Genomic DNA, 16,462 nt, shown 5'->3' with positions numbered 1-16,462 from the left:
TCAGCGAAAACCCCGACGGCGGCCGCGGCGGGGAGCGCGTTGACGTCACGTGCTCGACGCCGCGCCTCCGCCTCCAGTCACCCGGCCGGGGAGGCGGGGCCGAGCCTGAGCGTGCTACCTATGCGCGGAGCCGAATCACTGACTCGGCTGCTGGCCCCAGGGTGGAGTTGGAAAGAAGTAGTCCTGTGGAGGATGCGTTTCTATTTTTAACCCGATTGTCCGCCCTCAGCCTCTCTCCTTCCGATTTTCTCAGTAAAGCCGACTTTTCGCCATCTGAGTTCTCGCGCTTTGTCTAAAGCCTTTGGCAGACATTTCCCTTTCCTCCTTACTCCCCACCCCTTCCCCACCCAACAAGAACGTGTTAGAAGGATTCGGCTCAAGAAGAGAAAATGAACTGCTGTTTAGCTTCTGGGTCTTCTCGCCTGTTTATGAAGTTTCCCCCGTCCGGTTCCCTCACACTCGCCTTCGGGTCTAAAGTCCAGCCTGAGCATTGCCCCTGATGCTCCCAGGAAGGAGCGGGGCGGGTGGCGCTCGCTTCCTCGCTCGCTCGCCCAAGGTCACGGATGGTTGTGCAGAGTCAGGAAGTGCTCCGCCGACTTGCTGCCCGTCTTCGGCCCCGGCGACACCGTTCTGAGCAAACTGTTTTGGCCAGCCTGTAAAATCCCTGGAAATGGACTATTCCAGCAGAGCCTCGTGAACTGGGAAAGCACCAAATGTTCTACCCGAGATGAAGTTAAGGAACAAACAAGCTAGACCCGAGGGAGAGATCAAAAAGGAGACGTTGCAGGAGGAAGTTCAGAAGGGGGCAATTCAAAAATGAGGCACAGGCCCCGACTAGTTTGAAAGGGTGAGTTAACTAAAAACACTGAGAAGCTTTTCAAAGCACCAACAAAAAAACCCACTTGCAGCTGGCCTCGCCAGGTGACTTTAGTTCAACTCAAAAAACACAAGTAGTAAGACAGAAAGGACTTAGGAAATTTTCTAGTAAACAATGGCCTAATGAATAAATAGAAACGATGTTTAGGGCTTCTAATAGCCACCATTAGACTGGAGTGAGAGGTCCCTTCGTTGCTTCCCAAACTTGGTGATAAGAAAAATCACCTGGAATAATTGTTTACTTTTAAATAATCACCTAGGACTTTCCCCTGGAGATAGTTTTGGTAGTCTGGGGTGGAGCTCAGGAACTTGAATATTTAAGTAGTACTCCAGGTGATTCTTCTTTATAATTTTGTGTATTTGGGGGAATGCTGTCCTGGTGCCCTGTGCCAAAATTTCCAAATCAAACAGTTCTCTGCCACAGTAAGTGGAATCCCTAGAACATAACTGAACATTTTTCTTTGCAATTTAGAGTTATTGCTGTAGGCAATTAAAGTGTTAGAAATATAAGTGTTGATAGTTTCAGACACTGATAGTTTCAGACACTGGTCCCAGGACCATTGAAATTTACTTTCTTGAGTGAGTAGACAAATTAGTAAAAACATAGCAGCTACCATTTACAGACCATTTGGGGGGCTAAGTATTTTTCATTTAGGGTTTCATTTAATCCTCACAGCAATTCACTGAGATAGGTACTATATATCCATTTTTTACAGTTAAGTGATAAAGTGACTCCCTTGCGGCACTAAAGGACAGGGAATCAATGGAGGTGGTTCTTACTGAGGACAAAAATAACTTAGAGATTTCCCCCTCCTCCCATTTTAGTTATTAAAAGGTGAAACGATAATTCCTGAAGGAGTGAAATTGAAAGAAAAAAAAAAAACCAGCTAAGTAATAAGGCAAGCTGGTTATTTAATAATGTATTGCATAAAATGTAGCCCCTTCTGATAACTTGTCTTCTCTACCAACCATTTATAATTTTCTCTATGAGACTATTTCAACCAGGAATATACCTGGTATTGAACCTAGTTTTAGCAGGTTACCCTTCCAGCACCTACACTAGTCGTTCTCAAAATGTGGTCCCCAGACCAGCAGCATCAGCATCACCTGGGCACTTGTTAGAAATACAGATTCTCAGGCCCCCACACCAGACCTATGGAATCACAAACTCTGAGGGTTTGTCCAGTGATGTGTGTTTTAACAGGTTCTCCGTGTGATTCTGATGCACGCTCAAGTTTGAGAACCACTGACTTACCCCACCATGCTGTAAGAGATCTCTCAATCAGATGTTCACACCATGTGAAGGGAAAAAGTTAAAAAAAATTTTTTTTCTCATATTTCTGGTGTAACAGATTAGGGGATATGCTTCTAGGGAGTATTTTTGTTTTTGTTTTGGTGTTCTAAATTATCAGTTGGTCTGTAAAGACAAACTATAGAACACAAAATATATAGCAGAATGCTCTTAATATAGTATGCAAAAGGGCTGTCACCATGGTCATCAGAGAAGGTTAAAATCAGCCTCTGCAAAAAATACCGGAGAAAGTGGTGTGTGCTCAAAATGTGGTGTTATTGATTGTTCAAAAAATACCTTTTGTAGAATTTCATTACATGGAACATACCAAGTGACTGGTACTGATCCATTCCTAAATACTCCTTGAAAATAATACTAACTCAATTATTTTTTTATTCATTTTTTCCATAAAAATGTTTTGCACACTTGCTACATTCTAGATACCCACTAAACTGGGTGCTGGAATATACATTGGTGGGAAAAAATTGATCTTACCCTTGTTCTCATGGATCTTACTGTCATATTAGGGAGAAGGACGTTAACAATATTATCATGCAAATATGTAATGAGCTGGTAAATATTTTGAAAGAAAGGTGCAGAATGCTATGGGAGTATATAACCAATGACAATGGATGCTGAAAACTCACCCAAATCTGAGTTCCATTGCCAATCATCTCCATCACCAGTGGAACTAGGCTTATTTCCTTAAAGTAGTTAACTATAGCAAACTGGCATGTCATATGAGAAAGTTGGAACAGTTTGTATTCTGCTTAAGAATTCAGGTAAAGTCATTACAAGTTCACTTACATTTTTCTTTGTAATCTAGGGATGAGCCAAAAAGGGGATTGATAATTGGAGAAGAGCAAATTAATTCAATTTCTTAGAAAGTAGAAAACTGACATCTTTTAAAAATAGCAATAGAGGTTATTAGTCCACTGTAAAATATAAAAGACCTGGAGTTATTTTAGTTTGACATGGAGCTTTCCATTATGGAATAAGAATTGCTTCTATGTATGGCATGATTGTAACACCCTGTCATGGGTATTACATTTTTTCTCTGTGCTTGAGTAGAGCTTGGTGAAGCACAAAGTCTTTGCTGGGGTTTTAAAAACTGTTAGGTGTCATTTGATGTTCACATAGTACCCTTCTTCTCTCTCCTTCTTTATCCCCTTCCCAGATCTCAAAGGTCAAGGTAACAAGATTCAATTGTATTTTTATTATTTTCAAAATGATTGGCTGAAAGGATATAATATTGTATTTAGAGCAAATCAACTAATTAAAAAATTAAGAGTAGAACATACCATTACTTAATTTAAAATTTTTCCTCTAATAATTAGTAATTAAATAATAATTAAAATATCAGTGAGTCCAATAATGGATTGGTTTTAGACCTAGCTCAACAAGTGACTGGCTGAGTATTTTTCCCCGGGGAAATGATAAAACAGTAGCAATTTAATTACTGTGTAGACCTTTTGATAGTGTTAAAGCCATACTTAATTTCAGTGAAAACAACTTGATCAAAGAATCTTCAAATAAATGGCATGGATGGCTTACCTAATTAGAGAAGACTTTTAGACACAATCCAGATATTTTCATCATAACCATAAACAATTTTTACGACTATTTAAATGAACAAAAGCCTTTATTACTTATGTACATTAAGAACTTAAGGTGAAGGAAATCGATGAATATCTATGTGTGTGTGTGTGTATATATATATATATATATATATATATATGTATTGCTGTGGATATCACCTTTGTAAGACACAAGGTACTTTGGTCTCAAGAACTTTAGGAAATCTTTGTGACTGAACAAACAATCTAGGTATAGATGTTAAGTATGTGATTTGAATCTCAGTAGTTGTATGTGGGGTTGGCTCTGAAACAACACTTTGGAGCATGTCATAACTTGGGTTCATAGGTGGTGGGTGGGCCAGAAAGACAGTCAGGAATGGGGTCAGTGATTTGGCAAGTGCCCCACAGCAACTAGAATGGTACAGAGCTGGGGCAGTGGCAGTTGGCACTAAGGCCCTAGCTGTCAGGCAACAGAAAAAGATCACAGAAAGCAGGTAGATACCATCAGGGTGGTCAGGATTCAGTCAGAAAACTGGTAAGAGAGAAATGGGTAGGGTGGGCCCTTGTCCTGGAAGAATGTAAGTTGTAGAAGGAGAGTTTGTGTAACATTTTTTCATTTACAGTGTATATTCGAATACATTAATTCAATGAACTCTTACAACAGCCCATTGAGATAGGTATTATCATCTCTCCTTTTGCAGAGGAGTTGACTGAGGCTCAGGGCAAACTCGTGTCCTGTCCAATGTCATACATCTAGTAAGAGTCAGAGCTGGGAATTTAACTCTAGCCTTCTGTCCCGTGGTTCAATGTTCTGCTGCTCTCCAGGAGCATTTCCTCTTTTAATTTACGTCATAATTATATTTCCTGTTATAGTGTGAACCACACTTGTATATCTTGTATATCACTCATCTCACCCAAAACTGTGACCTTAATAGAAACTCTGATTAGATAGTTTCTTCCAACCTAACAGGCAATTCCTAAGTCTCATTTGCCGGTTCTAACCTCTCTATCCAACTTCTAAATGTGGCATTCCTTAAGTCTAGCACCCAAGCACTCTTTGTTTCTCTACTGCACATACTCTCAGAGTGATTTCACTCACTTCCATAGATGTAAATGCTATCACCTGGTGCAATGGTTCTGCTAGAAAGAAGTAGGTGCTGATACTCCAGGTCCACTTGTGGCTTCTCTTCTAGTCCAGCTCTTCCTTTCAAAAAGACTTCTCTCCCCCCATTTTTTTCTGGCTTAGAGGTTAAGAAGCATGCTTCTTTTTGAGAAGCCTTCAGGAGTAGAGTATGAAATAAAGGATTCATGCAATAGGAGTTAGATTCAACCAGATGACTTCTTCAGCCCCTGGCAATTATAAGACCCCATGATTTCTTTGAGTGCATATTTAAATGAGTAAATTTCTGTTCATTAACTGTTTTTAAAAACTTTATTCTTTTGTAATCACTTGACCTTATAGTTAAGGTAGAATTTTAAAAAAGGATAAAAAGCCAGAAATTCATAATAAATTATTTAAAAAAATGAAAACCAGTACAACAGTGTAACTGCATAAGGATTAAAGGAACTATATAAGTTTCAGGCAAATATATTTAGTATTTATTTTGTGCTTACTTTGTGCTTTTATGTACCTTATTTCTAATTTTTACAATAATCCTTTGAAGTAGTGATGATTATGCTTTTTGACAGAGGTAGGGCAGAGGTACAAGGAGATAAGTAATATATATCAAATCATACAGTTGTTATTGAAGAGTGATGTCAAACCCAGGTCAGTCTTTGAGGCTCAAGTCCTTTCCAATGCAGTAATACCTTTCCTAAACTAGTCATAGTTACAGACTTTTAGAGGGTCCTCTTCAGCTGTCCACCCAGCACAGAAGTCTTCTAGACAGCATCTTCAGCATTCAGGTTATGCGCTGATAACGCTAATGCTATGAAAGGATGTGCTCACACAGTAACCCATCCCAACCTCCCTAAAATCGTGATACAAGATTTAATCCAGATAATTACCATTATCTAGTTTGCAAAGACCTCAGAAAAACATAACTTTAGTCTTCCATTTAAATGTATTCTATGACTATTAGGATGCCATTGGTTAAAAACAGCCATCATTTTTTTTAGAACTTACTGCTAAACATATTCAACAGGGTGGCTATTTCTTTCAATTTGTACTTGGGTATAATTCTGTGGTCTCTTTACTATTGTCAACTCTCATTATCGGTTAGTGGATTATATGCCATACACCTCATCTGCAGTAACTTGGATGCTTTGCCATTTACAGCAAATTTGTTTTCCTATGTTGGAGGTATGTTGAGGATGAAGGAAAAAGAAGAAGGAGAAAATAACAAAAGAATTTTGGGGTGGAAATCTATTCTACATCTGTTTTATTATGCTATTTAAAAAAATTACAAAGTATTAATAGTATATGAATATATTCTCTTTGGAGGATAAATTTCAAGCAGCACACGATTTTAACATAAGAATGAGTCTCCTGTTCAAGCAACCCCCAACCCATTCTCCTCTTCCCAAAGATAATCCTTAGGTACTTATGTGTCTATACTTTCAAACCTTATTTTATGCATTCATGTACTTATATTTATAGAGAGAGAGAGACAGACGTCTTTGTGATTTGTTTACATACATGGAATTGTGCTGTATATATTGTTCTGCAACAGTATACTTTGGGGATCTTTTCCATATCAGTGCATAAATATTGACCTTATTTATTTTAACAAATTCAATTAACAAAATTTGAGTATGGATGTAACATAATTTATGTTAATCATTATCCTACTGGTGGATGGTCAGATTTGCATTTCTAAACTATGATAAACAATGTTGATAAGAGCAGTAACTTATTCTGAAAATGCCATGTATTAATACCAATTGTTTGCATTTAAAAAAATATTTTTCATATGGCCTTTGACCTTGCTCAAATGTCAGTCCTTGTGGGTAGAATTACTTTTTAAGAAAGCAGATAAATCTTAACTGACTTTACTAACCGTAACCTCTCCTTCTTTCCTTCCTTCCCTCCTTCCTCCCTCCCTCCCTCCTTTCTTCCCTACCGCCTTCCCTTCCTTCTTTCCTTTCTTTCTTCCTTCCTTCTTTCCTTTCTTCCTTCCTTCCTCTCTCTTTCTTTTTTCACTTTTTCACTTTTGAAAAGATAATACGCATAAGATGGTTAAGATTCACTAGGAGAGAATCAACTACAGTGTGAAGTCCTGCATCATTTCTCTCCCATCCAGAAACTAATGACCATGATGACAGTTGGTAACATTTGTTAGGCACTGATTAAATGCCAAGCTTTGCTGTAAGCACTTTATACATATTAATGTTAACTTAATTATTTCTCATAGAAGAATTAGGAAGTAGGCACAATTATTATCCCCATTTTGCTAATGTGGAAATTGTCAGAGGTTACCCTGGTACTGGACAAATGAGAGGACTTCTACATGGTGTTCCTCAAAGGCCTGGACAGTGAGGCCTTACCCTGGGTGTGGTAAAAGGGAGCAGTGCAACTCCACCAAGGCCCACTGTCCACAGCTCCTAGTCAAGAGCTGCTTCATACTTTGTGGGCATCCAACTTAGGGGGAGCATCTCCTCTGCTTCACCTGGGACTTTCCCAGTTTTAGCACTAGAAGTCCCAGGTCCCTGTCAATCCCTCAGTTGTGGGCAATCCTAGATGGTTGGTCACCCTAGTCCAAGTACTATTTATTTTGAGGAAAGGTGAGGGAGATCATACCTGGAGCAGGTGAGTGGATGACCTGCCTCATGGTCACCAAGGACTTTGGCAGGACCTTCATTGTGAACTACTGGCAGTGAATAAATATCTTTTCATAAATCCAGCTGTATAAATGGTAAGGTCAGAGCTGCTGACTTACCCTATCCACAGGGTCAGTACCTTTCCCTGTGAGACAGGAAAAGGTAAAAAGGATAAGAGGCCTACCACTTGGCTTGCATTCTAATATATCAGGGCACAAAGGATGCTGATGAGGAACCAAACCAAACAAACTCTCTGACAGCAAAAGTTCCTATCCTTTTTGACTTTTAATGTCATGCAGTTTAAATGTAATGTCCTGCTTCTACTCATAATAGGCCTACAAAATATTCTACTCTTCCTTGTTTCACCTGCAGTCAACAGTCTAAGTTACTTCATTATCTATGTTGCACAGATTTATGGCTTTTTTTGGTGTGTGGTCTGGAATTAGCTTCCTTACAACAAAGATGAAATGTCCCTTTAAGAAAAAATCTAAAAGCAAAGATTGCATTTTTTTCTTGAACAGTCTGGCAATCTTGATATATTTAGAGTTGCAAATAGAATGACTTTTTTGCTGTTATTAATTCAGTCACAAATTGCAAAGGGGATTAGAAAACCAGGAAATCAGTCATGTTTCTTGGCGGATGGTGGGTCCCAAGAGAGGGAATGATGAGACTATGGCTATCCTTACAAAAAGAAACACAAGACAAAGCCTGCCATAAAACCTCATTTGAAAATTGCTCCTCTTAAGAAATTATGCTAAAAGTGGCCTGCTCCTAGAAATACAAGTAAAAGAGTCAACCAATTTTTACCTCATAATATCAGTTTAGCTCTGGAATTGTGCTTAATGCAGCTCTAAGTGGCTGAGGGAGTGACATCATTGACCAAAACTACACTTGACAGAATTCTGTGAAGCTCAGAGCTACAGTGCAAGGCCATTGATTTTGCAACAGTTTGTTTCTTTTCTGATCTAAAAGTGATTTCTATTTCTATGCCAGGGGATCTTATCTATTAATGTTGTTCATTCTGCACTAGTCATCATTTTCCTTGGAACATGCCATCCTATGTAATCTGAGCAATAAGAACATCAGAAACTGACTGGTGGGAGATGTGGCCCTGAAAACACTGAAGGCACTTTGTCCCCAAGGCAGGGGTCACTAGGGAGGGAGAAGATGTTCTGGACTCTAATCAGACAAATACATTACAAAATTTCCACCTCAGACTTTCTCATGGAAGAACTAAGAAATTATATATACTCTTTGATTTGTTCTTATTATTAAAACAATGGACTTTCTGAGTCTCTCCAACACATGTTTATTGACCACCCACTCCATAACTTGCAGCTGGCACCTGCAGAGCAACATTGAGGGTGATCTGGCCTCTTCCCCCGAGGAGCTGATATCCTCCTGACCTCATCGTCTACTGCTGTCACTCTTCATTGCTTTGCTTCTGTCACTATGGCTTCCTCGCTCTTCCTCAAACATGCCAAGCACTCGGTTGCTTCAGCGCTTTTCTACTTACTGTTTCTTCCACCTGAATAGCTCTTGTTCCAGATATTTCACTTTATTGACTCCCCGATTAAAGATCACCCTCACAAGGGAGGCCTTTCCCAACTCACCACATAAAAGAGCACACACACACACACGCACACGCACACGTGTATACCCTTTTACTATCCCTTATCCTATTTTACTTTTCTTCATATCCATTTTCTATCACATCAAACATATATTACTCTTATTTATGTCTTTATTAAGTGTCTTCCCCCCACTATCTTTTAAGCTCCATGAGAGCACAGAATTAGTCTCTTTTGTTTCCTGCTATATCCCTTGCGCTAAGAACAGTGCCTGGCACCTCGTAAATATTCAGTGAATAATTGTGGGAAGAACGAATGAGTGAAGCGATCAAGTAGACTGCTCTATTATTCACACTCAGTAGGTTGGTCTAACTCAGTGTTTTTATGCTCCTAAATCTTGAAGATCATGCCTCAAATTCTAAGTTACCTCAGAAATCTTTAAGGTCAACTGTTTTATTCTGTGTCCAGTCTAAGGCTTTGGGCCCGAGGGAGGATAAATAATCAGGTCTCACCTCTTTTCCTGTCTCCTTCAACTACAACTCTGCTTTTAGCAGTTGTATATAGTGGACTTCAACAAAAGATTTCTTGTAAAGATAGGATTTCTCGAGCTAAAATACAATAAGCAAACAAAAAGCAGAAAAAGAAAACTACTATTTGAGGGAATTGGGATGAGGGATGTTAATCCTTTGCTTTAACACTTCTATCAGCATTACTCAGGGACCCTGAAGAAAGATCTGAACTAGGTGAGTGAGTCGGTGCTGGAGTCTTGTGAAAGCTCAGCTTACGACAAGACAGAACCTGGAGGGGGCCTTGAAACAAAGCTGGAGTTTAATGTTTTAACTATTTTAGAATAACCTTTAAAGGTAATATGATGTTAGGAAATTTTCATCTGGATCACTTTATATTTCAGTGTTAGAGAAGTCGAATCAAACGCGTCTTTGTTAACATATGCAAGATGTTTTCCTGAAAAATCCTTATTTTGAGAGATCAAATTTGCATCGTTAGCAGGGAAGCTATTAGAAAAACAAGAGCACCTAAGACTTAAACAATAAAAAATTGTATGGATTCTTACCAGTTGTCCACTCTTGACTGTTGAAATGAACAGCTGTGAGCTTTGTGCTTCCAGTTTTCACATGGCCCACATGTCCTTGGCGGAATCCTACAGTTGTCATTTAAACAAACATGTCTTTGTCATGTTGGAACAGGCATCTGATTTCATTCTGCTGGAGAGATGTGATCTGGGTCTGCAGTAGGCAATTGGAAGCAGGTAGTACAGTTCAGAACACTGTAGGGACTAAGGTTCTCCCTGTCCTTGGCATGTAGTGTTAGTGCCCACGGAGAGGAATGAATGCCCCAGGCACCTATTTGGCAGCGCTCTGTGCCTAGGACAGTGCTCAGTACCATGGGGGAATTTTAAAGAAATTTGAGATCATCTCCGTAATCCTGTTCCTGCTGCCTTCGTGGCAGAGTCAAACTTTCTAGAAGAGAAGAAGCCTGCTCATTGATTTTCGATTACTTGGCTAAACGCTGGCTTCTAAAGCCAACTCTGTCTCAGCAGTTCCTTTGTTCTTCAGGAGCTGCCCTACTGCCTTCAGTATCCTCTCGCTTTAGTGTATTTTGCACACAACTTCAAAACATCAGTCTTCCTACAAGGGAAGTATATTTGAAGCAGATTGAATTTGAAATCATATAAGACCTGGGCCTATGTCTTGTTTAAAGATTATTCTACTGACAAGTAGTAGTAACACCTCCACTATAGAATTGTGGCGGGGATCAAATGAGATCATGTATGTAAAAGCAACTTGTAAAGAATAAAGATCAAGGGACTTCCCTGGTGGTCCAGTGGTTAAGACTCTGTGCTTCCCCTGCAGGGGGTTCGGGTTTGACCCTTGGTCTGGGAAATAAGATCCCGCATGCTGTGTGGCATGGTCTTAAAATAAAATAAAATAAAATAAAGATCAATACAAAGTAAAATATTATTAGTATTAAGCTCTATTTTATTACGTATCCCCTTGATAATGAAAACCTTCCAAGGTTACTTATTGCCTATGGAATAAAGTCCACATGCATTAACCTGTTATAAGAGGCCCTCTCCTTTATGCTCTATTCTTCATATCTTCTATACAGAACCCATTCTTCAGGCAATCCAAGCTTTTCACAGTTCCCAGAACAAAGCATTACTTTCCTATATCTGTTACCTTTGTGAACTTAGTTCCCTTTTCTTGGAATGTTCCTCTACTTATTTTAGCCAATTGAAAGCCTACTTTTTTTTTTTTCTTAAAAAATTTTTTTTTCTCTCTTTTCATGAAGCTTTTATCCTATGTTTTCTTCTAAGAGATATGTAGTTTTAGGTCTTATATTTATGTCTTTGAACCATTTCAATTTTTGTATATGGTATAATAAGGGTCAACTCTCTTCTTTGGGATGTACGTATACAGTTTTCCCAGCAGCATTTATTGAAAAGACTATTATTTCTCCTGCTCCATTTTAAAATAAGCAAGTATATGTATTTATTTATACATTCCCCTTTCCGAAATGGTAGCATACTAATGCATATCTTCACCTAGCTTTTGTCATTTAACAACATATTCTGGAGATCATGTACTAGAGACCTTCACTCTCACCCCCTTTCTTTTAATTGGTGGTATGATATTCCATTTTTTTGGGTGGACCATGTTTTATTCAACAAGTTTCCTATTGATGGACATTTGGGTTTTTTCCAGTTTTTGATATTATGCATAGGGCTGCAGTGAATAGACTTGTGCATATGTCTTTTCATTTTTTGATAGTGAATCTTTCCAGGAGGTGGGATTGCTGAGTCTAAGCAATACAAGATAAAGTTATGCCTAATTTTGTTAAATATTGCCAAGTTCTTTGCCATAAGGTTTGTACCATCTTACATTCTCAACACCAATGTTTGTGAGACCCTGTTTCTCGACATTGTTTCTAGTAGTGTATATTGTCACACTTTTGGAATTTTGTGACTCTCATAGGTGGGAAATGAAATATCACCCACTAATTTTTTAAGGCTGAAGTACCATTTCTTATTAGTTTGCAGCAGGCATATGTAACTTGTTATACCCAATACTGTACTATGGGTATAAGGGTACATACATGATCTCCCCTACAAACAGGAAGCTTTCTGAATGAGTGAAAGTAGTGGGTCTAATTGATGTTTTAAAAAAAAAATGTTTCAAGGGCTTGGAATATTGTTGGCATTCATTGTATGTTTGCTGAAGGACAGGGTAAGTGAATAAACTCAGAATTAGGAACTTGTTTTTATATACCATTTTTAGAGTCTATAATTATGTTTACAATCATCTCCAGTGGGCGTTTATCTATGTGGTGGAACCCATGGAAAATTCAGGTGATTTTTGAGTGATTTTTTTTTTTTCCTTGTCTGAGAAAAGATGTTCACAGAGATGTAGACCTTTTTTTTCCCCTGAAAGATTCTGTTGAGTTCTGCACAAAACCTCCCTTGGAGAATATGGTCATTTGGAAAGTGTATTTTATTTTCTATTTACATTGCAATTTATAAAGTTCCTTCATGTCTATTGTTTGTTTTCAGCCTCACAACAGTGGTGAGACAGACACATGTCTGTTTATGGAAGAGAAATTTGTGACTCAGAAAAGTTCAGTAACTCGATCAAAGTTACTGAGACAACAGAAGCAGAGCCAGGCCTCAAACCCAGGTCTTCTGATGCCAAAGCCAGCATTCTTTCTTGTACACCACAGCTGCCATCTGGAACTTGGTAAGAGTTTTATAATTTTCTTCTGTTGTTTTTCTTTAGATAGGAACAGCTTTGAATTTTAAAAATAAAGTCACTGAGGTCATTTTTCCTTTTAATATTTATAATGTGATATCTTGTGTATGTAATATGATAAAGGAAGAAGTGTCATATAAGGCTCTATGTGTGTACCTCTCCTAAGATGCTCTTGTCCTGGAATTGTGTAATCGAGGCTCAGAGAATGCATTCATTGCTGGGTGTCATGCCACTGATATAGTCATAGGAAACATACTGTGAAGATAAAAGCCACCTGTCTTTAAAATATTTTTTTAATTCATAAGGGCAGTTTCTAGTTCACGACGTCAAGGCGAGCACATTTATTTATTCCTCTCTCACAGAAATAATTTAAAATAGTATTAGAAGAATAAAAAAGATTTGTAGTCCACAGAGATGGGGAGAATTATAAGTGGTCATGAGTAGATGAGAAGAAGGTAAACATGCTTTATTAAGTTTATAGTGGAGCAGAGAGGAAGAAGAGGAGAAAACAACACCCTAGGATATGAGAGAAGTGGACTGCAAGGATAGAAGTCACTAAGCTGCTCTGAAGAACCCTGGAGAAGCTTTGGACTCAGAACTGGAAATCAGTTCGAGATGTCTAATAGCCAACTAGTAGGTATTCTAGAAAGACAAAGCACTCATGGTAGAGGGAAGGAATTGTTAAAAAAAATAACATCTCCAGAGCTAAAGGGAGATTTTTAGTATATGTGCTGCCGAAGCGAGCACTAAAGGGAGATTTTTAAATTCAAACAGTCCATAAAAGCCAAGTCAGATAAATTTTTAAAAGGCCCGTATTTAGAGATATCATTGTGAAATCTCAGAACACTAAAGATTTAAAGTGGGAATTTACATCTATGAACCTTTACTTGAGGGTGTACTCCAGTAAAAAAAAAGGGTGAAAACCAAGAGAGGGGAAGATGTGGGATTGTTTAATAAATCATTTAACCTTACCCCACAAGAGGTCTGGCCTTTGCCACCAGCTTTCGGGAAGTAATCTCTAAACTTCTGGAATGTCATGCCTGATGGGGTGTTATTGTCTTCCTGGGGGCTTTGGGGCAGCCAAACTGTAATGGATGTGATTCAAGGTTGGGACTTTGAGTCACACCTTGAGGGCCTGGAGACTGGAGATTAAAATTGAGACTGGAGATTAAAATTGACCTTGAGGGCAGTCAATCATGCCTATGTAATGGCGCCTGAGTAAAAACTAAATACTGAGGCTCTAATGAACTTCCCTGGTTGGCAAGCATCTGTGCATATTGTCAAAAATCAGTACTGGAGAAGTAATGTGTCTTGACTCTATGGGGAAAGGACAATGGAAGCTCTGCACTGGGTATGTCCCCAGACTCTACTCTATGTATTTCCTCCCTTGGCTGACTTTAATCTGTATTCTTTCTCTGCAATAACTCTCAACCATGAATATGATAGCTTTCAGTGAGTTCTGTGAGTCCTCCTAGTGAATTATCAAAACTGAGCATGATTTGGAGAACCCCTCAAACTTGCAACCGATGTCACATGTGAGGGTGGTCCTGTGTGGGTTGTGCTCCCTCTAACCTTGCAGTTGGTCTACCTCTTCTCAAGCATATATTATACAAAAAAAACTTGAATAATGAAACAATATTCAAGGATGACAGTTATATAGTAGGCCAAGGAAGAAAACTGGTCTACTTTAGGACAGAGATTGGCAGGCCTCCAGAAAAATGTTTTCAAGGAAAAGAAAAGAATCGCTTTCAAATAATAGCAGCTGCTAATGATAAGTTGCAAGATATTAGGATATGGTGGGAAAAGCCTATGAATCTTAAGAAGGTAAAAAAGAATAACCAGAAACTCTAACTAGATCAAAACACTTTACCAGAACATCATGTTCCAAATATAAAACAATTTAACACATGATTATTTTTTCAGCAATTGGTAAACTGTAAGAGAGGAGACTCTAATCTTGGCACTAGTGTATTTTCCTTTGAGTGGCACAAGGATTGTGACATCAGCAGTATAGACAAGAGAATGTAATTTTTAGCACTTTCTAGCTCTATGATGAATAATGTAATGGTTATAATAATATAAAATTTGTTTATTGAGTCATGAAAATTATGTTTGTAAATACAGAAGTGAATTGTAGACATAAAATGGTCATGCCATTTGGTTAATGGCACTAGGCAGCATTTATGTAATAATTAATGACAAATTCGTGACTAGTAAATATAAAATAAAATGTTCTTTGTAGTAAAAAAAGATTTTTTTATTGGTTATCAGCTTTTAAAATAAACTTATGCACAAAGCATGGAGGAGTTAATCTTGATTAACAACAGAATATAAACACTTGGCTTTGATGATGTTAAAGTAAAGCTCTAGCTGACAGATGTTGGCAGATGAAAGGTAGGCACAGGAAGGGGAAGCAACTGTAAAGGTACGCACATCCTCATTTTACACAGTAAGGAGTCGAGAGAATCTGTTGAAAATTAACGAAAAAATTAAACATTGATGACGTTGCTGAGCATTGGAAAAGAGGATGCTCTATCTGGGAAAAAAACCCAACTTAAGCCACTCACACTGTATACAAAAATATCAATTCTAGGTAAATTGTAGATCCTTTAGCTATGAAAGGCAAAACAATAAAGCTTTAGAAGATAATATAGAAGAATAGATTCATGATCTCAACGTGAGAGAATCATTTTTAACCATATTGGATATTAAGAAGCACCAACCTTAAAGGTAAGGATTGATTAATTTGATTACAGTAAAATTAAGAATATTAAAAATAATTAAAATAGTAAAAAGGCAAGCTGCAGGTTAGGAGATATCTGGAACACATATAATTAACAAAGTGCCTATATCCAGAGTATATGAAGAACTCATACAACGCAGTAAGAAAATACAATTCAGTAGAAAAATGGGCAAATAGACTCAACAGCCACTTTAAAACAGGAAATATCTAATAGGTCAAGAAACATATGATAAGGTGCCCAATCTCATTAGTCATCAGAGAAATGCAAATTAAAAATGAAAAGAGATGCTCCTACATATGCATCAGAATGGCTGAAATTAAAAAGACAAAATAGTGAGGATTGCCAAGGAAGTAGAGCACCTGGAATTCTCATACAACTGCTGGTGGGAATGGAAACTAGTTTAACCAATTTAGAAAGTAGTTTGACTTTATTTAAACATACTGTACTTGTGACCTAGCAATTCCTCTCTTAGGTGTACATCCAACTGAAATCTATGCCCATGTGTACCAGAAGACATGTATAAGAAAGTTTATAGCAGCTTTATTCATATGCTTCAACATAGGAACAAGCTAAATGTCCATCAACAGGAGAATGTATTAATAAATTGTGGTATAATTATACAATGGAATACTATAAGGCAATGAAAATGAACTACAACTCAATGCTACAATATAAATGAATCTTATAAACATTATATTGAGCTAGAAAAGGCTAATGTAAAAGAATATATAATGCATAATTCCATTTATTTAAAACTCAAAAACAGGCCAGACTGTAATGTTGAGCGATGTATTCTTAGCAAAAATGTAAAGCACCAAAACAAGGAAGTGAACACCAAAACAATCAGGAGAGAGTTACATTTAAGGAAAAGGGAGCAGGC

General features: G+C 38.0%; 1 protein-coding gene across 1 annotated transcript in view; it reads left to right on the top strand.

Moving 5' to 3' along the window:
• Positions 1-9: 9 nt before the first annotated feature.
• Positions 10-16,462, top strand: part of TMC1 (transmembrane channel like 1) — a 389,456-nt gene continuing 373,003 nt past the window's right edge. The window contains exons 1-2 of the mRNA XM_060300845.2: positions 10-847; positions 12,643-12,826. The gene's annotated coding sequence lies outside the window, so the exon portion shown is untranslated. The remainder of the gene's footprint in view (positions 848-12,642; positions 12,827-16,462) is intronic.

This window comes from Globicephala melas, chromosome 6 (assembly GCF_963455315.2).
Source record: "Globicephala melas chromosome 6, mGloMel1.2, whole genome shotgun sequence".
NCBI lineage: Eukaryota > Metazoa > Chordata > Mammalia > Artiodactyla > Delphinidae > Globicephala > Globicephala melas.
Note: the sequence above shows the minus strand (reverse complement) of the source record. Positions and strands in the feature narration are given on the sequence as shown.